This window comes from Apostichopus japonicus, chromosome 23, assembly GCF_037975245.1.
Source record: "Apostichopus japonicus isolate 1M-3 chromosome 23, ASM3797524v1, whole genome shotgun sequence".
NCBI lineage: Eukaryota > Metazoa > Echinodermata > Holothuroidea > Aspidochirotida > Stichopodidae > Apostichopus > Apostichopus japonicus.
The window spans coordinates 7,360,188-7,372,800 of NC_092583.1; the positions used below are offsets into that span (position 1 = coordinate 7,360,188).

Below are 12,613 nucleotides of genomic sequence, written 5' to 3' on the forward strand. Positions count from 1 at the left end.
TTTCATATAGTTACGGACGACTTATGTGGTAAACGGTCCCATGGTCGTATATGTTAGTGGACTATTGGAGAAGTCTCTACGATTTTCCGTTATCATTCAAAATAGAAACCTGACAAATTGAAGAGAGCTTTTCACATCAGAGTATTTTGGCCTTTTGGATAGGTGGGGAGGGAGTGAGATTGGGGGATCTCAGACAGGAGTAAAAAGAGTGGATGAAAATATGTTTAAAAATGTTATCTTCGTGTGTGTCAGTGCACATGCAGGCGAACGATGCTGAGCTTCCAGTATGAGCTTCGCTATGATATGAATCATCCTTAATTTCCATTCCTATTGGGGCACACTTTCGCCCTCTAAGTAAATTTAACATGGTAAACCCTGATCAGATTATACCAGTTTTTAACAGAAACCATAAATATATAAATATATAGATATCTTACTGCTTTAATTCTAAATTTCAAAAGTTCTTAGACAACACTGGCGTTATCTTGCACTTTGAACTAGCCAAACACTAACGAGGTTTCGTTTTAGTTCCAGCTGGTTGCTTAATCAAACACTTCTGAAAGTCCAACAGTCCATGTGTCCATTGATCCATTGACAACAAATGCGATAACCCTGTCTTCTTCATTTAATAGAATTATAAAAACAGTTTTCTGTAATATTTTATGAGGATATTGTTCCGAGCTTACAACAGAAGAAGCAGGGAAATGTGGAAGAGAAGGATTGGGGGGGGGGGGGTGGGGTGGGGTGGAATTGGTTCCTCAATCAATTATGGTAAATTTCCATCCAATTTTCGGTTACAACTTGTCCAAGAACCTATAGCTGTTGCGACTTTGTCGAGGAGAGCCTACATTATGATTTCGTATTCAAATAAAACTGTATATTTGTGTTTATTGTTGTAAAGTAAATATTTGAGTAGTTTGGGTTATGCTGATGATACTAAGCCTATAGGGCTACACGTTTATTGCCTTCACACTTCGGTTTCAATGCACCGTGTTTAACACAATACCTATATACACATGGCATCGTTTAAGGAAATTTCACAACGAAGTTTCTTCATGATGTAGCTATAGCAAGGCCTTTTTCACGCTGCGCGTGTACAAATGAACGCATAGCGATACAGTTTAACAGTGACGAGATCTATTGATATTTAATTTATTTATTACATTTTGGTGGGGGGGGGTTGGGGTTATCTAACACTTGGGGTAATCCATACATTTTGAGACTAACGAGATCGCCGGGAAGTGGTATTAGGGGGGAGGGGGTTCCCTTCAGAATATTTAGACAAACGAGGTACAATAATGAATATGGTAAAACTTGGAGATGATTTTTTGCTCACATATACCACACATAGTTTTCATATTTGTAAAAATGAAAATATTCAACTTTGTAACAATTCAACACAAATTTAGACTCTTCAGTCAATGTTTCACTGAGACCAAAACTGTCATAGTTTTATGGCCATATAATGTATCAAATAGATTGTTACCAATCGATATCTTGGGATAATATTATTGATTATATAAATTATGAGACGGAGATGATAAATCATCTTGAAACAAAATAATTGTTTATCGTTTCTTTGAGTGGAACTGCTTAAGCAGTGGAGCTAGGCTTCCGTTAACAGCCTACCAAATAACGTTTCCGAAGGACAACGATAGTACCAATCTACCTAGCTGAATGTCATAGCTACATAGTCACGTAGATTACAGTATTTACGTGTTTTAGCTTTCTAACGATATGAAATTTGTCTATCTATAAAAGGGGAGGGATGATTTCATGGGTCACCCCCTTCCCCACCCCCAGTGAAGTGTTGGTGGATATATTCCTATTCTCCTCATCTTGTAACCTTGTTTCAAATATTAAAACACATTTTAAATGAACAATTGTTTAATTAATCATCATTTTCTATGTGGAGCAAAATATACTTTCTGGCACACGCATATCCATAACATTGAGAGGGTTGGATGATTACATGTGACATCCCCTAGTCAAATGTTGGGGGATACGTCCCCCGCCCCCCCCCCCACCAGGATCTACGCCAATTAAGGTTAATATTAACAACGAACCTCAAAAGTGATAACTCAGAATGGAATGAAACTAAAGATTCCTCTTCTTGTTGTTTCACATACAGCATTGTCAAAGTTTTAGCATGATCATCGTGTACTTTGAAGCATTCTTTTATTTCCTATGTTGGCATTGCAGAACAAGTTGTCAAACATAGTTTGTTTGGTCAGACATTATTTCATTGGTAAACTATGGCAGACCGTCTGTATCAAATCACAGGAAATCTATGTAGATCGACGTTAATTGATATATGTCATTTTTTACCCATGTACAGTATACTAGTTTAACTACATATCATGAAACAGATATCCTCATCAATATATTAAACAATATCGATGTCGAGAATGGCTTCCAGCCCTGACGTTTTACAGTTTATACGTTAGCCTGAATTTGGCTAGGCCGTGGAGATAGTATCGGGAAAGTCCCATTTTTTAAATCACCCCCCCCCCCCATACGCAATAAGTATATACACTCAAACCCCTTTTTTAGGTTAGGGACATCCAACATGTTGATGATGTTCCGTGTTTTCATGAATTTAATCAGAGTGATTCCTGGTGTCTCTATCAGAGAAACCCGGCGTATCATATCAGTTTCTCCCAGTGGTAGACCAAACAGAGTTGCTAATTTCAGAGAGCTGACTAGAGTAAGCTCTTCAACAACATTGAACATTAATCTGCCGTAATCAGCTGAAATGTAAATCAAAGTAAGAATAACAAATAGTTAAAGATCACACTCAGCACAACAAACCAATTGATAAACTGATTATAAAAAATAATAGATGAGATCACATTTTCCTATTTATCATTTGATTTTTAGATTGCTTTTTATCGCATTAATCTATAACAACAAAATGCATTTCTTTAAAATCAGTTCAATAGCGGGAGAAGATTATGTGGAATATAAATAAGTAATTCCTTTTTGAAGTACTGTTAATATAACTGCTAATCTACACAACAAGCATCAGTGTTATGTTACCATAGCAACTTTAAGTGCCACCTTTTTAGGTAATATTTAACAAAAATTGATTTCAAAATCTTACTCTTCAGATTTAGGAGGGTGTGATCTACCTCACTTGATGCAAAAAAGTGAAAACATGATTAGCAGGAATTAGCTAAGGCTTTATTTTCTACAATAGTTTACGAGACAGATATTGCAAGGGTTTTATGCTTTATGTTATTTGCTTGTTTACCCCAGCCACATATAAATAAATCTGGAGGTAACACCATACACTCAGAAATAGTGGCGTCACCAGACTTTTTAGTCTGGGGGGCACAGGGGGGGCACCAGCATTTGATGGGGGGGGGCACTTAGGTGGATACGGATCGCCGTCCTGGGGGAGGGGTCTAAGGGGAGGGGGTTGGAAAATTTTCGCATACGGAGGATAGGCTAGATGCAAAATGGTGCCACATATGATGCTTAATTCGATCTGAAGATATCTCCAGAAATTGCTATTTTTGAGGTAATGATTTTAACAACGCGCAGAATTTTGCAGAGGATATGAACCACATGCTGTCGATATTATGCCTAACCCTATCAATAGAACCTACATTTGTTGAATTAATGTGTGCATGACCCCCGACTCCTTTCTTGTCCTTCTCGTTTTCTCCCATTATCTATTAAGATGTAACAGGTTCCAGCATCGTTATTTTTGGCTCCTATCAGAGATCTCACCATGCAATCCAAAGTTTGATCACACATCGAGTATGGCTCAGTATGCAGGTGTGAACATTCGCCATTTGTTCCTACAAGCATCTGACCTCAAATGACCTCTGCACCCCCTACACAATAGGGTCAATATATGGGTCCACAAATATAGGCAAGTATGGTGCCTGCGGACCCTCACATTCTCACATTTCGTCAGCTCCTAACCTGTCAACCTCAGACCAGGGCAACATACCGCAGTACCCTCCCTTCTCACAGTCATGTAGCTCGCGAAGCGGACGTGTATAGCCGCTGGTATGGCGTGGGCACTGACACATTCAATGTAAATATCGACATCTGTTGTGATGGCGCGGGTTACGACTTCGATACCCGACGGTCAAGGATAAACTTTTTCATTTTTTTCGCAGCTCATTTGAAGAAAATACGAATTACTGTGCTTCTTTGTCCTTATGAAAAACCAACTCAGATGATGGGAGTTGAATATAACAAAATATATATATATATTTTTTACCAACCCAAATCTCAGATTGGGGGTGGGGGCACTCGGGGGACACTAGGTTTTCCAGAGGGGGCACGTGCCCCCCTGACCCCCCCCCCCCCCCTTGGCGACGCCACTGCTCAGAAAACATACCAACTATCAGGGTTTGTGATTTGCCCCACCGCTTCTAAACATGTATATTATGTTTAACACTTTGTCAGTTCGACACTGTAGAGTTTCGATATCTAACAGAACATACCTTTATTATGCATTTACCGCACTTGAATGGATAATGAAGATGTTGAAATTTATTTTCTCTGTGTCAGAAAATGCTTCATCTAATTTTTAAACCTCTCCTAATTGACATATTGAAGTGGTCTAGCAGGCGCGGCGGAACGGAAAAATTAATGGGGGGGGGGGCTAATGTGTGGAGACTATCTAAGCGGAGCGCCACCATCAGTTGGCGCGGAGCGTACAAGAAAATTTTGGGTTTTTTCAAACCCCCAGATGGCCGGAAACGGCACTTCCCGAATGTTTTATGCTGCGAATACCTAGCCCTAAAATATGGGTCTCAAGCCTGCAATTTCTCAGATTGCACGTTAAAGTCTGTAAAAACATTGTAATTTGTATATTCGATAGTGTTTTAAGAGAGTTGCTATTACTCGTAGTGTACTCGCAAAGGCGTTTTTGAGTGTAGTAAGGGCAGTGGCGGAGCTAGGGGTATTGGTCAGGGGGGCAAGAATGGTCTATAGGGGCGCTTTCGACACTATCTAAGCGGAGCGCCACCACAGGTTGGCGCGGAGCTTACAGAAAATTTTTGAGTAAAGATACTCCCTAGACTGCAGGAAATGACCCTTTCCGGGCCTTGCTAATTTGCAGATAAACGGAGAATAAATAGGTGTCGTCGCCATTTTGTCGGAAAATTACACCAACAGAATATGACAAATGTCAATAGGTATATGAGAGCGCAATAAAATAGTCAATAATCGCGAATAAGTAAAAAGTAGTGAAAAGCTGAAAAGGGCGCCAGCAGTCCATTTGAGTCCGTCAGGGGGGGGGGGGGGCATCCGCCCCCCTGACTGTATATATGGACGCTCCGCCACTAAGTAAGGGGATGTTGGAGAACTGGCTGAAATGAGGCAAGTCATTGGCCTAAGACGAAGTTGTGTTACGCTTACCGGTACTCACACTCACTGCTTCCACTTTTCACGGGGCGTGAAGACGCGGTTTGGGTGACAATGTGGTCTTTAGCTAGAGGACGGGCCGAGGGTCCCCCAGCAATTACTAAAATTATTACACCTATATAGTATACGTGTGCATCGGACAGATCGACAAGTATGCATTGAAAAATGGGCAGATGGACGTTTCGGAGCCTTGGTAAATATTGGGGGACTTATCATGCATTTGCCCCCTCAACTTTTTCATTGGGGGGCTGAGCCGCCCCAAGCCCCCCCCCCCCGGTTCCGCCGCCACTGTGGTCTAGCCTTCACTAGTTAATCTATGATCGACTCCCAAATGACCTTAGTTTAGTTGATATAAAGTTGTTTCAAATATACAACAGATACCTAGATGTGTTATTTTGTTTTATTAGATAGTGATCACATGAGAACAAGAGGAATAGTGCAACATTTAAAGTTTCATAGCAGTTTGATGAATAAACGCAGGTGAACATTGACACATACCTACAATTATTGTTTCCATCTTCATAAACACTCATCAACACACAGTAGAGAAAGGAGAAACTTTAGGAGTTAATTAGTACCAGTGTATTGCTCCAATGATCTCAGGTGAGAACGAAGATCCACCAAAACTAGGAATAGATTAACAAGGAAGACTTCACATTTTGTACAATCATTCCCACACCCATAACCAATACCTGACCTTTAGACAATATGTAGGGTTTGACTTCTGCAAAACGTAAATGAGCTTTTCACCTATACCAAAGTGTGCAGCAAGTTTACTACCATGCATATATTATCTTTTTACAGGAAAGTTTTCAAGATGAGGAAATTCGATATTTTGACATTTGGACCTCTGTTGACTTAAAATGACCTTTGACCTCCACCCAAAATGATCGGGTTCTTGTGCACTACCAGAAGACATATGCCAAATGTGAGCTATGTGATGAAACGTTTCTTGGGTTATCGTGTTTACAATTTTTGTGTTTATAAGGCATAACAGATTGTGACATTTGATGACCCCAAAATGACCTTTGACCTTCACCACAGACAATAAGGTTCTTGTACTCATTGTAGGCAAGCCACATGCAAGGATTTGACGTTTTGCCCCCTGGTGACTCTGAAATGAACTCTTGACGGACACCAAATTGTGCAAAAACTGTACACTACATAAGGCTATCCTACTATGCATATATGAGTTCCTTGGATGTTCAGATTCTGGAGATTTTGGAGATATTCACATTTTGCCCTCTGCTGACCCCAAATGACATTTGAACTCCACCCAAACCTATAAGGTCGTTTTACTAATTGCGGGGAAGCCACATGCCGAATACGTTAACTGCTGATGTTACCGATCTTGAGATATTGTGTTTACAATCTAGGATGTCACAAAAAACACACACACAAATACACACACACACGCAAACCTGACTGCATAGGTTAACATACACACACGAACTTGACTGTATAGGTTACTTGCCTTCAGTTGATATAACCAACTGATTTTAGCACAGTTAAATGTACCTATAATCACTTCACACTACATGTAACATTTTCTGAACATATTTCTTATTCATCGATCTACTTCCGTAAAGCTCAAGATCATGTTGTCACCTTGTAATACCTTCAACATTGGAATATTTTATCATAATTCAACATATTAATGGTCTAGTCACAATATTTTCCTAATTTCATAAACACGCACTTCTTTTCTACTAAGGGTTTACTGGCTAATAATACAAACTGTTCTATGATCTGTTCTATACTTAATAATACTTAGGCATCTTTCACACTTTCCTGGATCACGCGCCGGGTCTTGCCGGATCGAGGCTACATATACATCCGGCATGATCGTTGGTCCGACCCGGCATGATCCGGGATGTTCCGTACCTATCTGTGGCAGTCCGTACCGATCCATAGTGGCCTTTCGATCCGTGAATAAGTTTGAACATGTTTAAAAAAATTCGAGTCCAACCACAGATTAAAATCCCGAAGAGGACCATGAGCGGACCAGTAGCAACCCGTAGACGATATTTCGCAACCCCTAGTGGACCCTAGTTCACTCCTAGTAAGCCATGATCACGTGATCGGCGACGGACCCACTACGGGTTGGAACGAATTGAAACAAAGAAAAAGATCACGTGAAGTATTGGTATTGGTATGTCTGCACTCCGGCTTGACACAACTTGTTATCGGTCGAAACGTGTTGTGAGAGGTTGATACGGCTTGGTATAGGTTGTTTCGAATCGAGGTACCCGATGCTTGTGTCAAGTAGTGAGGCTTGCACAACTATTCAATCATTCTGCCTTTCTCCATTGATTAGAGCACATTTCTACGTCACAGCAGTTCCTTTATCCATCAAACAGGAGGGCACCACGAGGGAGAGCAAGAGCAAAGTATTAGCCGCTACCACTGGCGGATCCAGGGCCTTTGTTTGGGAGGGGCCAAAGTGGCATTAGAGTGATATGGGGTAGGGGTCTAAGGGGAGGGGTGCACCCCTCCCCTTTGGAAATTTTCTATTGCTGAATGCCCTCAAATGCAATTTGGTGCGACAAAAGTGTACAATGATGATGTTAATTTACTTCTAAAAAAAAATGTTTCCCAGGTGTAATTTTCTAAAATATTTATAAAACAAAGTTGGGATCATCTTTCTCAAGAAATTTTATTTCTCATAGGTTATAAATTTCTTACAACCAGCCTGTAACTGCAAAATGGTGTTAAACTGTAAATCCTCATGCTCATATATTTACATAGCTCCCAACTCTTGAGAAGGCAAATGCTGGTCCATGCCACGAATCGCCGTCCTGGGGAGGGGTATAAGGGGAGGGGGTGTCCCCCTCCCCTTTTGATTTTTTTTTAATCCTGGTGATGCCTACATGTAAAATGGTGGCACTTAGAAAGGCTTTTGTCACCCACAATTTTCTGAGAAATATGCATTTTTTTGTGTGTAACATCAATAAATTGAATAGTAGGTGATAATTCATTCTTTCCCGTGGCATGAAAATGTTCGCTGCTCGCCCCAATGAAAAGAATTATAGGCTAATTTGAGGTTCAAATGATGCTGTAAAGGAGGTTTTATACTCTGTTATGCTAAATGCTAAAGAAATGATGGTTGCTAAGTCAAAATTTGATGCAAATTTTTTTATGTATACTTGACAATTACAATGCGTTTTTTCGGACGCTTGTGCGGGTCAGCGGGTTTGGGTGTTAGAATGCGGGTCTAATTCCCGCGAATTGCGGGTCAGTTGGGAGCTCTGCATTTAATTTTAAACCAGAAAACGAAAAAGTTTAGACTAGTCTACCACTGCTATTCCTCTTGATTTTTTTAATTTCCAATGATTTAGCGGATGTTCGGAAACACTTTTTGGCTCACCTTTGGGGGCCATGGCCCCCTTGGCCCCCCTTGGATCCGCCAGTGGCCGCTACAGAGTCATGAGAGGCTGGATCCAACGTTGAATCTAGGCCTGGATCCAGATCTGCATCTACTTATGGCGAGGTTTCCAGAGGTCAATGTCAAGGTGTGGGATGAGTAGACCCCGGAAGCTATCCGTAACAATCCTTATATCAACCCGTAACAACGCCGTAGTAACCCATACTGGACTCATATGAACCGTAACAACCCGTTCTGGATTAGCAGCATCGCCTTTCCGGAGGCTGACGGATGCCCGTGCGCTACGGATCGTTCCAAACTACCTGGGAAAGTGTGAAAGGGGCTTTAGCAATTCTTGCTGATTCGATGCTTTCCTTTTCTGCTTTTAGACCTCTCGTAAGGTCATGGAATATTTGGCTAAGACAAGTTCTTTAAGGAGTGTTAGCTCAGTAGTTAACGCCGGTGCCTTTCAATCATAACGTCCCGAATTCGAGTCACTCCAAGATTAATGTATGTTGTCTAGTTACAGAGTTGTTGACAATTGACGGTAAATATGAATCTAAGAGACTGACTTCGGTCATCTTGCGGCTTTGATAAGCAAATGATGGCTTCGCGAGTTCCTGCTTGCAGGAGGATCTAAATCACATACAAATACATACATACTTCCAAAAGGAACCGGTCAGGAACGGTGGAACAACTGTTCTAGAAAAAGGAATGCAGGCCTATCACATTTAAGGACAGACGTTGTGATGATCAATAAGTCCCATATTGCTTCAATCTACTTCAGATTGTGCCATAGCACATGCAGAATTCCTGTTTTGTTAATTAACTTAAACTATCACTTGTGACTAGAGAATTAGAACAATGCGGTGCAACTTAAGTTTAGTAGAGAACGTTCCCATCAACAAAGCATTCCGCCATGCGTTACAAACTCTCTGAAAGATCTGTTCTTAAAAGGAATGAATATTTTTACCTGTGGGTGAAAGTAGAGACGTGTAGGCTAGGTGCATCACTTAAAGATTAATACAATAGGGATTTTGTACTCGTAAAATTTCCACTTCTTGAAGTTCTTACTTTTACATGTGTCATTGTCCTTTATTAATATAGTGTAGAGTTAATGTTCATCATTGAACTAAATATCATGCTTGTATAAAATTCTTGAGACAAAAGCTGTTAATATGTTCATCATTTGACCTCTCCTGTTGGACATCATAAACATTCCCTAATTTCTGAAATTACATATTGTGTTTGCAAATGTAAATTAAAACTTAAATTTACACACAAGTCAGGTAACTTGGTCATTAGTTATCTATAAGCACATGTTATGTTAAGTCTAACCTCTTTCTGCTGCTGAAGTAATTCTTCCTTCTCATCCTTCAATGTTTTCAGTTCTATTCAGTTGTATTCAATCTATCTAAGAAGTGTTGTCTTTCCTCCTCTGTTGCCTTCCATGTATCTTTGAATTACTGTCTTTCCTCCCTTGTTGTCTTTAGTCTTCCATTCAGCTGTTGTTCTTCTTCCTCTGTTACCTTCAATGTATCTTTCAATTCTTGTCTTTTCTCCTCTGTTGTATTTAGTCTTCCATTCAGCTGTTGTCTCTCTTCCTCCTCTGTTGCCTTCAATGTATTTTTCAATCGTTGTCTTTCCTCCTCTGGTGTCTTTAATGCTCCAATACAGTTGTTATTCTTCTTCCTCCTCTGTTGTCTTCAATGTATTTTTCAATTGTTGTCTTTCCTCCTCTGTTGTCTTAATTCTTCCATTCAGCTGTTGTCTCTCTTCCTCCTCTGTTGCCTTCAATGTATTTTTCAATCGTTGTCTTTCCTCCTCTGGTGTCTTTAATGCTCCAATACAGTTGTTATTCTTCTTCCTCCTCTGTTGCCTTCAATGTATTTTTCAATTCTTGTCTTTTCTCCTCTGTTGTATTTAGTCTTCCATTCAGCTGTGGTCTCTCTTCCTCCTCTGTTGCCTTCAATGTATTTTTCAATCGTTGTCTTTCCTCCTCTGGTGTCTTTAATGCTCCAATACAGTTGTTATTCTTCTTCCTCCTCTGTTGTCTTCAATGTATTTTTCAATTGTTGTCTTTCCTCCTCTGTTGTCTTAATTCTTCCATTCAGCTGTTGTCTCTCTTCCTCCTCTGTTGCCTTCAATGTATTTTTCAATCGTTGTCTTTCCTCCTCTGGAGTCTTTAATGCTCCAATACAGTTGTTATTCTTCTTCCTCCTCTGTTGTCTTCAATGTATTTTTCAATTGTTGTCTTTCCTCCTCTGTTGTCTTAATTCTTCCATTCAGCTGTTGTCTCTCTTCCTCCTCTGTTGTCTTCAATATTTATTTCAATTGTAGTCTTTCCTCCTCTGTTGACTTTCTTCTTCCATTCAGCTGTTGTTTTACTTTCTCTGTTGCCTTCAATGTATTTTTCAATTATCATCTTTCCTCGTTTGTTGTCTTCAGTCTATCATTCAGCTGTTGTCTCCCTTCCTCCTCTGTTGCCTTCAGTGTATTTTTCAATTGTTGTCTTTCCTCCTCTGGTGTCTTTAGTCTTCCAATGAGTGGTTGTTCTTCTCCATCTGTTACCTTCAATGTATCTTTCAATTGTTGTCCTTCCTCCTCTGTTGTTTTAGGTCTTCCATTCACCTGTTTCTTCCTCCTCTGTTGTCTTCAATATCTTTTTCAATTGTTGTCTTTCCTTCTTTCTGTCTTGCCTTCAATGCATATTGACTTGCTGTCTTTTCTCCACTGTTGTCTTTAGTCTTCATCTAACTTGTTGTCTCATATATTCTGATTCCTTTAGTTTATTACTGAGTTGATGTCTCTCTTCCTCTGTAGCTTGAAGTCTTCCAGTAATTAGATGTTTTTCACATTCTGATATTGTTAGTTTACCAGTGAGCTGTTGTCCTCTGATGCCTTTAGTCTTCTAATAAGCTGCTGTTTTTCATCGTCTGATTCAGTTAGTTTATGAGAAGAGTTTTTACCTTTCGTCTTCCAATGCTTTTAGTACTTGTTCGGTACTAACTTTGAATATGAAATAAACATATAAACTGCAAACATGGCTAAAGAGTGTCTTCCACCGAAAAGATTTAATGATGCAAATAAATACAGTTCAATGTATATCAGCGACGCAGCCAGGAATTTCAAGGTGGCGGGAGCACATTTTGCGATTGATATGGGGGAGTGGTGTAAGGGGAGGGGGTGTCCCCTGAGAGAAATTGAGAAATTTTTGAACGATTGAAGGTCACATTTGAAAACCCGTCCTTAGTGGTACGGACATAAGGATTTTGCTGCCTCGGGCATTCAATAAGGATCTTGCGGCATTCGCGGGAAATTTGATCTTCCGTAGCTATTGCCTATGCTCCATTCCTTTCCAATCCGACAGACGAAACTCGGTTATGGTATTTTGGATGCCAAAATTTGAAATGCTCGAACGATTTAGTACGAAATTGTACCCTTATAACGAAAGAATAGTCGTCTATAAAGCATTTTTCACGAAACTTGTAATCCGGTTTACAATTCAAAACAGATATTCTTCACGGCAAACTTCCTTCCCACCTTTATTTTCACTTGAATCTCGTCAGTTCAACATGGACTGTATCATTACCTTTTGGTGTTGAAAATATACATTGTTATGAATTGAAATATGACAAAGCCATTAAAGAGATTAATATGATATTTAGTTCCACTGCTTTTAATAAATTATAATTCAATAGTGATTGACATTAATGTATGTAATGATTTAAGCGCATTACAGAATTTACAGTTAATAAAAGGATTATATAAAAATCACTTTCCCCCATAGTTTATCAACATCGAACATGTCAAAAGTAAATGTTACGTCATTTTGTACAGAACTTTCGTGCGTCAGCGGGG

At 39.8% G+C, this 12,613-nt stretch overlaps 1 protein-coding gene across 1 annotated transcript in view; it reads right to left on the reverse strand.

Annotated features, from left to right (window-relative positions):
* Nucleotides 1-12,613, reverse strand: part of LOC139964460 (uncharacterized) — a 123,095-nt gene that overhangs the window by 47,539 nt on the left and 62,943 nt on the right. The gene's annotated exons all lie outside the window — the stretch shown is intronic.